Raw genomic sequence first — 12,872 nt, 5'->3', positions numbered from 1 at the left:
TCTGACTCCATCATGCAGGATGATCCTCACTAATAAGGTCAGAATCACTTGAGTTCCAATGGATCATGTCACCAAAGCAGGATGCCTGGAAATGCATATAGGAGATGCTGTAAACCAGTAATAAACAACCCTAAGATTGGAGGTAACTCACTCTATGGTCTTCCAAAACAGGAAGGAAAACTCTCTCCAAAAGATCCCATCAACAAAACAACCAGGACATGAAGGAGAGAAACAAATAACCAAACTAAAATGAAAACCAGTAAGTGACTAAGATTCGCTGAAGTTTGAACAAGAGAATTAATATAGGCCTCAAACACAGATGTAAAACTGTCGTAAGTGACAGACAAATATAAGGATGCTAAAGCAGTGGAAAGCCAAAGCATGCTAATCCAAGGAATAGAAAGCACGGCAACATCCTCTTTTAACTGATGTGAAAACCCTCTAGCATGCACAGCAATGTTTGCCAAAAATAGAAGGACCAGGTAATCAGATGAACTAGTTTCTTCGTATGAGGAAGATGACGAGTCATCATCCACAGAAACACTCAAAACATGAAAAATGTGGCGTACAAATTGTCCGAGTACAAGAAGGTTCTGGAAAAATATCCTAAGTTCTCACCAGTCTGCCTTTGACCTCCTACAAGTCAACTACAGGAGAACAAACATCAGAAATCATGCAAGACTGTATCTCTACATACAAGAAACTGTTTGCCCTCCACATAAGAAAGTAAAACTAAATTCAACTGAAACATTGATACTCAAATGGAGTAGAAGTTGTGGAATGTTATACAAACAGCTCTTCACACATTCAAAAAATATTAATTAATGTGCTTTTAGGAGTTACAGAAGTGGTACTGTAGCTTGATAAGAAATAACACCATCACACAGATGTCAAACCACTTGCACATAAACACACTTCCCACAATAGTGTATGAAGACTTCTATGCAAGGAATTAGTCCAGGATAACTGCACATCCAAATATATAAAAGAAAAATATCTTGCTTTCTGCATTTTATTTCCTGTTAAGGTAAACAATATAATCAAAGTGTAAATAACATTAGAAATAACAAACATTTGTCAAGTCTACCAAAATACTAAATACTATATTAAATATTAAATACTAAAAAACAAATAACCCAATCAGTTTGTCACCATCAGTAAACAACCAAAAAAATTGTTTTTATTTTGTTCTTAATCACATTTAAATACATCATTCCTCTATGGTTGCTCATAGATTTTTAAATATTTGGGTTTTGTATTACATACATGTTACAAGTGATGTAATTTAGCATCTACAAAACATGTAGTTCATAATTACTTACAGAGTTACACCTGAGGACCAAACATCCACTTTAAATCCTGAGAAACACTCCAGACCATTGGCTATTTCTGGAGGTTGAAATGCTGGTGAACCTTGGCTAGTATGGCACGTATCATCTTTGGCAAACCTATCTAAAGCCTAAGATAATAAAAGATCAGAGTACTTAAAAATCGAATCATATGACAAAGAAAAACATCTTAAAACAAATTCCAAAAATTACGCACCATAGATTAGCTTTTACACTTTCAAACCCTGACATCTTGAACACTTACTTGTGTTATACCTCTCATACAATGTAGCCTTGCCTACTTTTCTCTTCCAAAGTCAAACACCAACGCCTCGTCCTTTTACATCTCGTTATCTGTTACATGGTAAAACAAAACACTGACACCTCATCCTTTTACATCTCGTTATCTGTTACATGGTAAAACAAAACGCTGACACCTCGTCCTTTTACATCTCGTTATCTGTTACATGGTAAAACAAAACGCTGACACCTCGTCCTTTTACATCTCGTTATCTGTTACGTGGTAAAACAAAACGCTGACACCTCGTCCTTTTACATCTTGTTATCTGTCACGTGGTAAAACAAAATGCTGACACCTCGTCCTTTTACATCTTGTTATCTGTCACGTGGTAAAACAAAACGCTGACACCTCGTCCTTTTACATCTCGTTATCTGTCACGTGGTAAAACAAAACGCTGACACCTCGTCTTTTACATCTCGTTATCTGTCTCGTGGTAAAACAAAACGCTGACACCTCGCTTTTACATCTCGTTATCTGTTACGTGGTAAAACAAAACGCCTCGTCCTTTTACATCTCGTTATCTGTTACGTGGTAAAACACCGACACCTTGTCCTTTTACATCTCGTTATCTGTTACGTGGTAAAACACCGACACCTTGTCCTTTTACATCTCGTTATCTGTTACGCGGGTAAAACACCGACACCTTGTCCTTTTACATCTCGTTATCTGTTACATGGTAAAACACTGATGCCTCGTCCTTTTACATCTCGTTATCTGTTACATGGTAAAACACTGATGCCTCGTCCTTTTACATCTCGTTATCTGTTACATGGTAAAACACTGATGCCTCGTCCTTTTACATCTCGTTATCTGTTACATGGTAAAACACCGACACCTTGTCCTTTTACATCTCGTTATCTGTTACATGGTAAAACACTGATGCCTCGTCCTTTTACATCTCGTTATCTGTTACATGGTAAAACACTGATGCCTCGCCTTTTACATCTCGTTATCTGTTACATGGTAAAACACCGACGCCTCGTCCTTTTACATCTCGTTATCTGTTACATGGTAAAACACCGACGCCTCGTCCTTTTACATCTCGTTATCTGTTACATGGTAAAACACCGACACCTTGTCCTTTTACATCTCGTTATCTGTTACATGGTAAAACACCGACACCTCGTCCTTTTACATCTCGTTATCTGTTACATGGTACAACACTGATGCCTCGTCCTTTTACCTCTTGTTATCTGTTACATGGTGAAACACTGACGCCTCGTCCTTTTATATCTCATGCTGTATAATACACAGTAAAACACTGATGTCTTATCCTTTTATATCTCATGCTGTATAATACACAGTAAAACACTGATGTCTTATCCTTTTATATCTTATGCTGTATAATACACAGTAAAACACTGATGTCTTATCCTTTTACATCTCATGCTGTATAATACACAGTAAAACACTGATGTCTTATCCTTTTACATCTCATGCTGTATAATACACAGTAAACCACTGATGTCTTATCCTTTTACATCTCATGCTGTATAATACACAGTAAACCACTGATGTCTTATCCTTTTATATCTCATGCTGTATAATACACAGTAAAACACTGATGTCTTATCCTTTTATATCTCATGCTGTATAATACACAGTAAAACACTGATGTCTTATCCTTTTATATCTTGTTATATATATTACACAGTAAAACACTGATGTCTTATCCTTTTATATCTATGTTATATATATTATAGTTTTTATGTTTGTGTGTTTTCTTTAGCAAAGCCACATCGAGCTATCTGCTGAGCCCACCGAGGGGAATCAAACCCCTGATTTTAGCATTGTAAATCCATAGACATACCACTGTTCTAGCAGGGGGCATATTAAGTAGTAAAACACTGATATATCTTGTCCTTTTATATCTTGTTATATATATTGCATAGTAAAACACTGATGTCATATCCTTTTACATCTTATATATATATATTACATAGTAAAACACTGACATCTTGGTGGTTTTATACCTTGTTGTAGATACATACTTCATGTAAATTAGTGATGTCTAGCCCTCTTCATGTTTTCTTGCATGTATTACATTTATTAACATTTTCCCAAAATATTACAGAAATGTATATTACATAGTTGCTCTATTAACAAAATCACTAAAACTTAAGCACTTAAAAACTTTAAAGTAAAAATACAAGTTTTATTGCTGTATCCTATAACCAAGTATGATCTCATGTCTCTACATTAAAATCCAACAAACCTCGCAACCCAAGATCAGATATTTTTAAAGTTCCACAAGTTGTCAACAGCAGATTTCCTGGTTTAATGTCTTTGTGAATTATTCCTTGACTGTGTAAGTACTCCAAACCATCTAACAACTGACAGAAATACCTATAACAGATATCAACCATATAATATCTGGTACAGTATGCTGCCTCAGCCACAATTTGATATAGAATTATTCTAAAAATTTTTATCAACAATACATAATATAGAAATTCACTTTACAGCACGTATTTTATCATCAGTATGCATTCTATCATAAACTTATAGTCTTAGCAGCTGCTAAAGTTGTATTCACTGTAACCAACTTAAGCCACTTGTCTTAGTGGCTGCAAAGTAAAATCACTGTCACAGACTCAAACCATTTGTTACATGAAGCACCTGGAAAGGAAAGCATCCCCATTCTTACTGATTGAAATCCTCCATTGTATCAGCACAGGCAAAGAGAAATCCCCCCAACTGCTATGGATTCAAATCTTCTACTGTGTCAGTATTTGCAAGGTGAAAAGTTCCACATCAACTGATTCAACTCTAATTTCACTCAGTTAAACCTTCTTTTAAGTAAAATTATCTGCATTGCTATGAATATAAAACTTTTGTTATTTCACCAGTAGCAAGAGGAAACTAAGTATTGCATATAGTTCCATAGCTTGATGATAAAGACAATCAAATGTTTGTTCAATTGTGTTAAAGTACAAAAGAGAAGCTAAGAAAATACAAACATTCTGAAGAAAGAAAAACTATCCTAATGAAATAAAGATAACATGAACCTAAGCAGACAATGAGTACTTATGATTTAAAACTGTAGTATATCCATATCATAATCTCTTAGTAGCAAGATAAACCTGTTTCACACAATCAACATGACACCTACAGACTGGTAAACCTGTTTCACTCAATCCACAAGACATCTATAGACTGGTAACCAGTTTCAAATAATCAACTCCAGCCAGATACAATAAAAAATGATCAAAACTTCACACCCACATAAACCAAACGCTGAAATTTTAAAAACAAAACTTTGACATAAAATGGATAATATAATCTGATTATGACTGATACTTGATAACAGTCACTGTAGCCTTGCAGTGAAACAAAAATATACGAAATGAATAAACAGGACAGTGGCAACTACTACTCTTTATTTAAAAAGGCTATTTTTTTAGCTGAAGTTAAATATAAACAAACATTAGGAAAAGTTCATAAACAAAAGAAAACATTCTACAGAAAGAAAAAAACAATAAAATCACAAGGAGGCATTTAAAAGCATAATAATATTGTATATTAACTAAGACTAGTTACAGACATCTTGACTACTGGTGAATGAGTGTGGTACGAAACCCATGCTATTGATGTCAATGAAAATCAATGATTATTTATGAACAATCTAGAATTCAAGAAAATTCACTACTACACTCGTGTCAGATTAGTACAAGACTTCACCAACAGCGATCCTTAAATGGTATTATTTCATTACCTCAAATATTTGATAGCTGAAGACAATACTACAATTACTTTTTATGTCCATATGTACATATAGGCATCTCAAATACTTTTATCTGGTTATGAAATATTACTAAACTTCATGTAAAGTTGGATGAAGTCATGGAACAATGTAAATGAACTGATGGGAACTAAACAGCATTTCAATCAATTTCTTTCAGATACAAGTTTTATATCTGGAAGTAACGAACCTTTAAAAAGATGTTCTGTTGAAACTTAAATCAAGCATGTAGTAACAGTTTAATGGACTTTATATCTACAATGTATAATCAAGTTACAGGGGTGGACAAAGAAGTGGTCCCCTTGAAAATGTTGATAATTTGTTATATCTTTTATTAGATAAAAAAATATATACAAAACTATACATGTTTCTAGAAGACACTTGATAATATCTGTTCAAATATGATATTAAATCCTAATTTTAACACAAGCTTTTTGTAAGCACCTGAACTTTTCATAATTTTAGTTACATTTTCACATAAAAATTATTGTGTACCTGCTGTAGTTTCTTATATCTTACTATTCCAAGTATTCTACAAACTCAAACAAGTTTCTATGCAATAATTGAACATAAATGAAACTCAAACAGTTTCACAAGTTAAGTCCACATTCCCTCAGATTTCAATACTGCTTCAAATCGACATGGCATGCTTTCAATGAGTTTGTTCATGAGTGATTGACTTCCATCTTTCTTTGATTACTTCAAAATGTTTAACTTGCAATATTTCATCAACTCTTTCATGACAGGCTTGGTACAATAAAAACATGTGCAAATGTGTAGATGAACTTGTGAGCTGCTTGCACTATAACTTTTGATACAGCATGTGTGTCTTCACAAAATTTGGTAGACTTTTATTAAAGATTACAAGTATTTTGTACAATTTGTAATGAAATATTTTTACTGAAGATCTGTTTGTGAAAACATTGAGACTGTTTTGTTACTAGTCTGAGTGTAGGTGGATTTCACTCAAAATCTCAAATATATGTATAATTTGTAAAGCCTCCTAAATACATTTCAAATTTTTGTTTTCTGTATGAATTTATATTTTATATCACTTCCTATACTCTAACTGTGTAGGGTCTGTCACTTAACCAACATCTTAACCATCATAAATAAATATAAACTATGCTTTTTATGTGCTTGAATGACTACATATTATAACATGAAAATACAAATGTTTATTCTAAATAGCTAGTCTCTTACCACTATATACTTGTTATTTTCATTATAGAAACCTTAAAGTCAGTTGTTGCTGGATATAGGTTGCTATACCTTTTAAAATTTCCTACATAGGGGGATATCAAACAAAATTTAAGGTTTTATATAAACAGTTGAATAACCAATGAATCAATAATAACTAAATTGGTGCCATAGAGTTTTACTAAATTTTCTAAGATGTAGTTAGATTTTCAAAAACTTCAAACAAACTAAAGACACAACCTACCTTCTTGAAATCTTGGTTTAAAAAAATATAGTAGTCTTTTCAGAGGTTAGAAGGGGTAAGAAAATCAATACGAGTAATTCTAAGGTGTTATTCATATATTTAAATGTATATAGGGAACTGTTTTCAAAAATGAAAAGATGAGGTTCTTATTTTATCTACTAATTAGTTAATACTGATATTACTAGTTCCAAATTCATAAGAAAATACACTTAGTATTTTTACATCACAAACATCTAACTTTGAACAATGTTACATTCAACATACATGACTCACTAAAATCTATATTTAAATGTGTTCTTTTAATATTTGCTTTTAAATTAAGAAATTAGCTCATATATAATAATAAAGATTGAATTACAATCAACAATTTGATTCTAAACTTAACACAAGTTCATAAAATTTTGAATGCAAGTCAACAAATGTGATGACATGACCTTTGATCAAAAAAAGGTTAATTGGTTTAACTCAGCCCATAAATTTTCAATCACCTGATAAAACTATATTTTTATGTTACCTAACGAAAGATACAAGTTCACAACACTTTATATATTTTCACAACACTTTCACTGTATATTTTCCAATAAGGTCTGTGGATGATCTTTTGATCCTAAAATAATCTAGTTGAAACCCCTCCCCACAAACAAATAGTTTCATAACTTCATAATGTATTCTCATTCTAAATCCTCTTTTATTTAAATATAAATTTTGAAAGGTATTTACTAAGAATGCAATGTTTCATTTTTGTTAATAACACAATTCAAACATTGTATTCTTAGTAAACACCTTTAATCATTTTTAATGTTTAGTAATAATTACAACAAAATTTAATCACAAGTTGATATGAATTAATGCACTTTTATAAAAAAATGTATTTTACTTTTTTGAGCAATACTAAACTTGTACACACAAAAATATTATATGCAGTACAAATAGTTACGAAACAAAGAGGCCAAGGCTATTTACTGAAACAAAACCTCCAACATTTTTATAGTGTAACAAGCTTTTGTTCACTGTTATATCAAATAATACTTTGAAGCTAAGTCACTTATATAAAGAAATATTTTTCTTCCAGACAACACCTTTTATTCATTATTTTATTCACTTTTGTCAATACCGTATTACACAGAAGCTATTTAATAAGTTCGGAGGTTTACACAAGTTATTTTTAATCCCAATCATACCCCACTGGTGATACACATGAAATATTACACAAGCTCAAATCAATAAGAAAACAAAACAAAACATTTAAAGTCATTTTTCCTTGACTAATGTTATTTTACTTGGAACAACATGAACTGACAATTCATTCAGATTAAAAAATCATATTTGTGTAATCTGAAAGATTTCTCATGCAACTAATTTTTTATTAATTTTTAAGAGTATTTTTAACTATAATATGCATAGAATACTCATAAAAATTGACTTACCAATGAGCTTGCCAAATCATAAAATTGACTTACCCGTGAGCTTGCCAAATAGGGAACTTCTTTTCTGGACAGCTTTCCAACAGTTCCTGTAGAACTGATACACAGTACTCCATTATCATGTACATTTTCTGTTTCTCTTCGTTATACAAAACATCCACTAGTTTAATCACATTTTTATGATTCAATCTTCTCAACAGTTGGATTTCTCTACAATAATAAGAACCAAAAAATATTCATTTTTATGAATAACAGACAAATGTTACACACACAGTTTAATAATTTTTCTTTTCTAACTTTTGATTTAAACAGGGGGGGACTGCATCATAGCTGAATGTAATAATGTGGGTTGTCATCAGTCTAGATGTGGAAAACTGTTTTGAAAATTAAAATACTTTAAAATATTCTTACATAGCCACAGACTCAATAATAATGTTGTTTGTTTACCATTTAGTATACACAGAAACTTAGGCCTACATTTCTAATGGTAATATCTATTTTCTTTCCATTGTACAAAAAGAAAACAAAATGAATCCATAAAACATGTTCAACAGGTTCACGTTTCTTTTAATTAATGATGCTGCAAGAGAAATAACATATTTAACAACAGAACAGATTGTTTCTAGTATGCATACTTGGGTAGAAAACAACAGTGGTATAATTTTATTGATAAAATGGGCAAAACAAATAATTAAATAAAAACCTGAATAATTACAGACATAACCCCTCAGTTTTTAATTTAATAACATGAATAATACTAATATCTATTTCAGTCTTCATGTCAAGTTTTGATAAAAAAATAATAAAAACTTGTCAAAATTGGTAGATCTTCATTTTTAAACACTCAGTATAAAAATACATTTTGTTAATATCAGATTAATACTGAAACATTTTTATGAAATATTAAATTAATGAGAACTGAATTAAAATGGATAAATTTGTTTTGCTAAGTTCACCTATTTCAGCATTTTGTTAGTTGTGATGTTGGCTTCACATGAAGATATAGTTTAAAACAAAGTTGGATTTATACTTGATGGTGACAAAGCTTGTTTTATTTTTGTTAAATCAAGTTTTATTTTTAAATTTGATTTTATTTATGATTACTCAGTTTAGTAGACTTATAAGTTACATTCTCTCATTTCCAGTAGGCCTAGGATCAATGAGGTTTTATTATATCACCTTTCATATAATTTTATATTTTAATATGTGTAACTTATTTTCTCACATGAATTTGAAGTTTGCTAAAAACAATTGACAAGTTTAAAGAATGATAAGGCTCTGGTGAAAATCTCAGAATTAGAAGACAAATATATATTTAACAAGATAAGGGTCATTTTCAGTTAAGACTGGTTGTTTTCAAAGTGTGATGGATGTAGTAAACTAATGTGAACTTGATAAATATTTAAGTGCTGGATTTTTCTTTTGTACATTAACTCAGTTCATTGGGCAGTTATGCAAATCAACATGCATGTTATTTAATTGTAGACACTTAACTATCAAATAATGATAGATATACAACATTAATATACTATTTGATCCCTTGAAATTAGAGAGTGTGACAGGGTTTGTTCAGTTAAACAATAAAGGTATGTAACATTTCAAAATAATCTAATTCAGGGAAATTTTGAACTCGTTTTAAATTTGTATTGCAATTAATCCTATGTAATACAAAACATCTATTTTGTTCTTTCTATAATGCACTGTATGTACATTGTGTCACTTGATAGCTTAACAGTATGGCACTGTATGTACATTGTGTCACTTGATAGCTTAACAGTATGGCACTGTATGTACATTGTGTCACTGGATAGCTTGACAGTATGGCACTGTATGTACATTGTGTCACTGGATAGCTTGACAGTATGGCACTGTATGTACATTGTGTCACTGGATAGCTTAACAGTATGTTTAATAAAAATGCTCAAATGTTTTTTGTACACATTTGACAGTTCTTTTGTCACTATGTTTACTGACACAATTGTAACAGTATTTAACTTTAATTAGGCCATGTTAAATACAGAAATACCTTCAGTTACCTAATTATATTTTTATTCTCAAGAATATTATGCTCTTCATTATCCAACATTCTGTTACGCTTAACTTCTCTACAATAAACAGTTGAGAAACTTTAATCACTCTATTTAACCAATAATTAAAAATTATAAAGATAACAATGAAACTCTGATCAATATAATAGTGTCATACTATAAATGTTCTTCCAGCAAATCATAATAAACATTAAAGTGATGTGTTGTTTTTAGAAAGTAAATTTCTAATTAATTCATAAGTTAAGTAGTTTACCTACAAAAGTAGAAACCTTTTGTGCTATCATTAAATATAGAAAACAGAGGTAAATATAGAAATTACAGGAACATAAGTGCTAAGATATCTATGGTCAAATTAACATAGACAGACATGAGGTTTTCATTACAACAAAGGAAATCATTTGACTGTAGAATTTGTTCATAATAAAAACACAACAGACTTCTCATTAATTCCTCAAGAACACTTATAATTTAAAACAACAAAAGAGATAAATTTATAAACCTGTCTGTCATGACAGATGGGGTTTTTTTCTCTTACTTAAACTTAGGCCAGAGATACAGAAACAAGGTTCTAATAATAAAAACTTTTATAAAATCCAAACAATCAGAATCAGAAACGGTTCTGCTCAATGTCAACATTTTTGTTCATGTTTCTAAAGCTTAAACTTAATACTGTTTTAAACAACTGTAAAATTGTCTCTTTTACTGTACTGTAAAAGCAAAAAGAAATTGTTTGTTCAGATTGCTCTTAACAAATACATTTCTTTTTACAAAAAGACAAATTACTGTAAAACAAGGAGGCTAAGTACTTAACATTCAACACTTACTGTAGCCAATCTTACAGAAGTGAAAATATTTTATCCTTTATCTTAAAGCCTCTGTAGATAGACTCCACTACTTTTGTTGGATTTTTAGTCACTTAAGATTTTAGTTTTTCTCAATAAACAAGGAATATCTTGCTTGAAATTCAAGTCCTTCCTAGGTTGTGGAACCTACTCAATTTTATCAACATTAATACATTATACTTGACCAATCATAAGCCTTCTGAATCAAACTAAAATTTATTTCTTGAAAATCTTTCATTAGAAATGTTTCAATAAATTTAAATGAAAAACTAACCACAATGCTACATGTGGCATTTATGCATATAATGAACAAAGTTAAAAATTCAACAGAAAAGCCAACATTTATTACATTCTCTGTTTGGTCTTTAATTAACAAACCTCTAAAGTTAAAATTTTCCAACACTATTTTCCATAAATAACCAATTCTCCTCACATCTAGCTTTTCCCAGTTCAGTGCTGCCTTATAAATGGAAACTTTTTGCATGCCAATGAGCTTCAGGGCTCCCTCATCTTGTGTGTTTTCACAAGTTACTGCTGCATTAGTGCATGCCAATGAGCTTCAGGGCTCCCTCATCTTATGTGTTTTCATAAGTTACTGCTGCATTAGTGCATGCCAATGAGCAAACAACAACTTTCAATCAAAAGGAACGCGACATAGCACATCTAGCTCCCTCTATAACGATTGTTCAAACATCACTTCCAGGCTAAGCAAGATAGTAAGGTTTTCCAAAAGTGGAAAGATAAAGTGGGATGTATTAATGAAGGTGATCTATTGAAAATACATCTTCAATGTTGGAAAATGTTAACTTCTGATATAATACATGACCTCTTCTCAAACTTAGCTAGAACCCCATGTTGAAATCATAAAGAAACTGATACCAAACTTAATCTAGGTTAGCTCCTACAAGAATTGCCCAAAGAGAACCCATGGAATACTGTTTCAAGGTTTAGGCTGTCATATAAGCAACATTCATGGGAGACCACACCTCATCTGTACCAAGGTGCACTCTACACCCAGAAAGAAAGTGTTACAAGATCAAGTGGATAATAAAAGTGCAGTCCAAAACAAGTAACAGGTTTTTAGAAGTGCTATACATGCAGCATGGAAAGTGTGCATCAACCATACATGATGGCTCAAACTCTAATCCAAACCCAGGTGGCAGTGGGAATTTGGCTTCCACATAAGAGGAAGGTTCCCGTCATCTCTGCCTCAAGCTCAATGAGGTAGAACAAGAAAGTGAAATCAACCCTTCAACTGAGTGAGGCCATGTGTTGGCTGGTCCTGCACCAACACCACACCAAACCACCTGGGAACTTGAAATTTGAGCAGTGGTGGAATGGGAGAAAGCTGACCAAAGAGTGAATTGTAATACACATACAGAACATGGTCACTCTACTTTCTAATGAATGGAATTAATCACACTCAGGTGGCATCTTCCTGGTCCATCATCCCAGCATCTAGAATGGCATCCTCCTGGTCCTTCATCCCAGCATCTAGAAACTGGTGAGTGACAAGAACTCTTAAGCTCCACTACAAGTAAAGAAAAAGGGGTAAAAGTAAAACAGGTATGTCCTGTACAAAATCAAGAAGTGATTGAAGTATCAAACCAGCTGCAATAAGAGAGAGTCCCCACTAGTATAAAGTTGTTACAAGCAAAAACCCAGCAATGTCACATGAAAACATGCTAGTATTATTAAAAGCTTACTGAAAGACAAAACAAACATTATACACATGGGTGTACT

This window comes from Tachypleus tridentatus, chromosome 2, assembly GCF_004210375.1.
Source record: "Tachypleus tridentatus isolate NWPU-2018 chromosome 2, ASM421037v1, whole genome shotgun sequence".
Taxonomy (NCBI): Eukaryota; Metazoa; Arthropoda; class Merostomata; order Xiphosura; family Limulidae; genus Tachypleus; species Tachypleus tridentatus.
Note: the sequence above shows the minus strand (reverse complement) of the source record.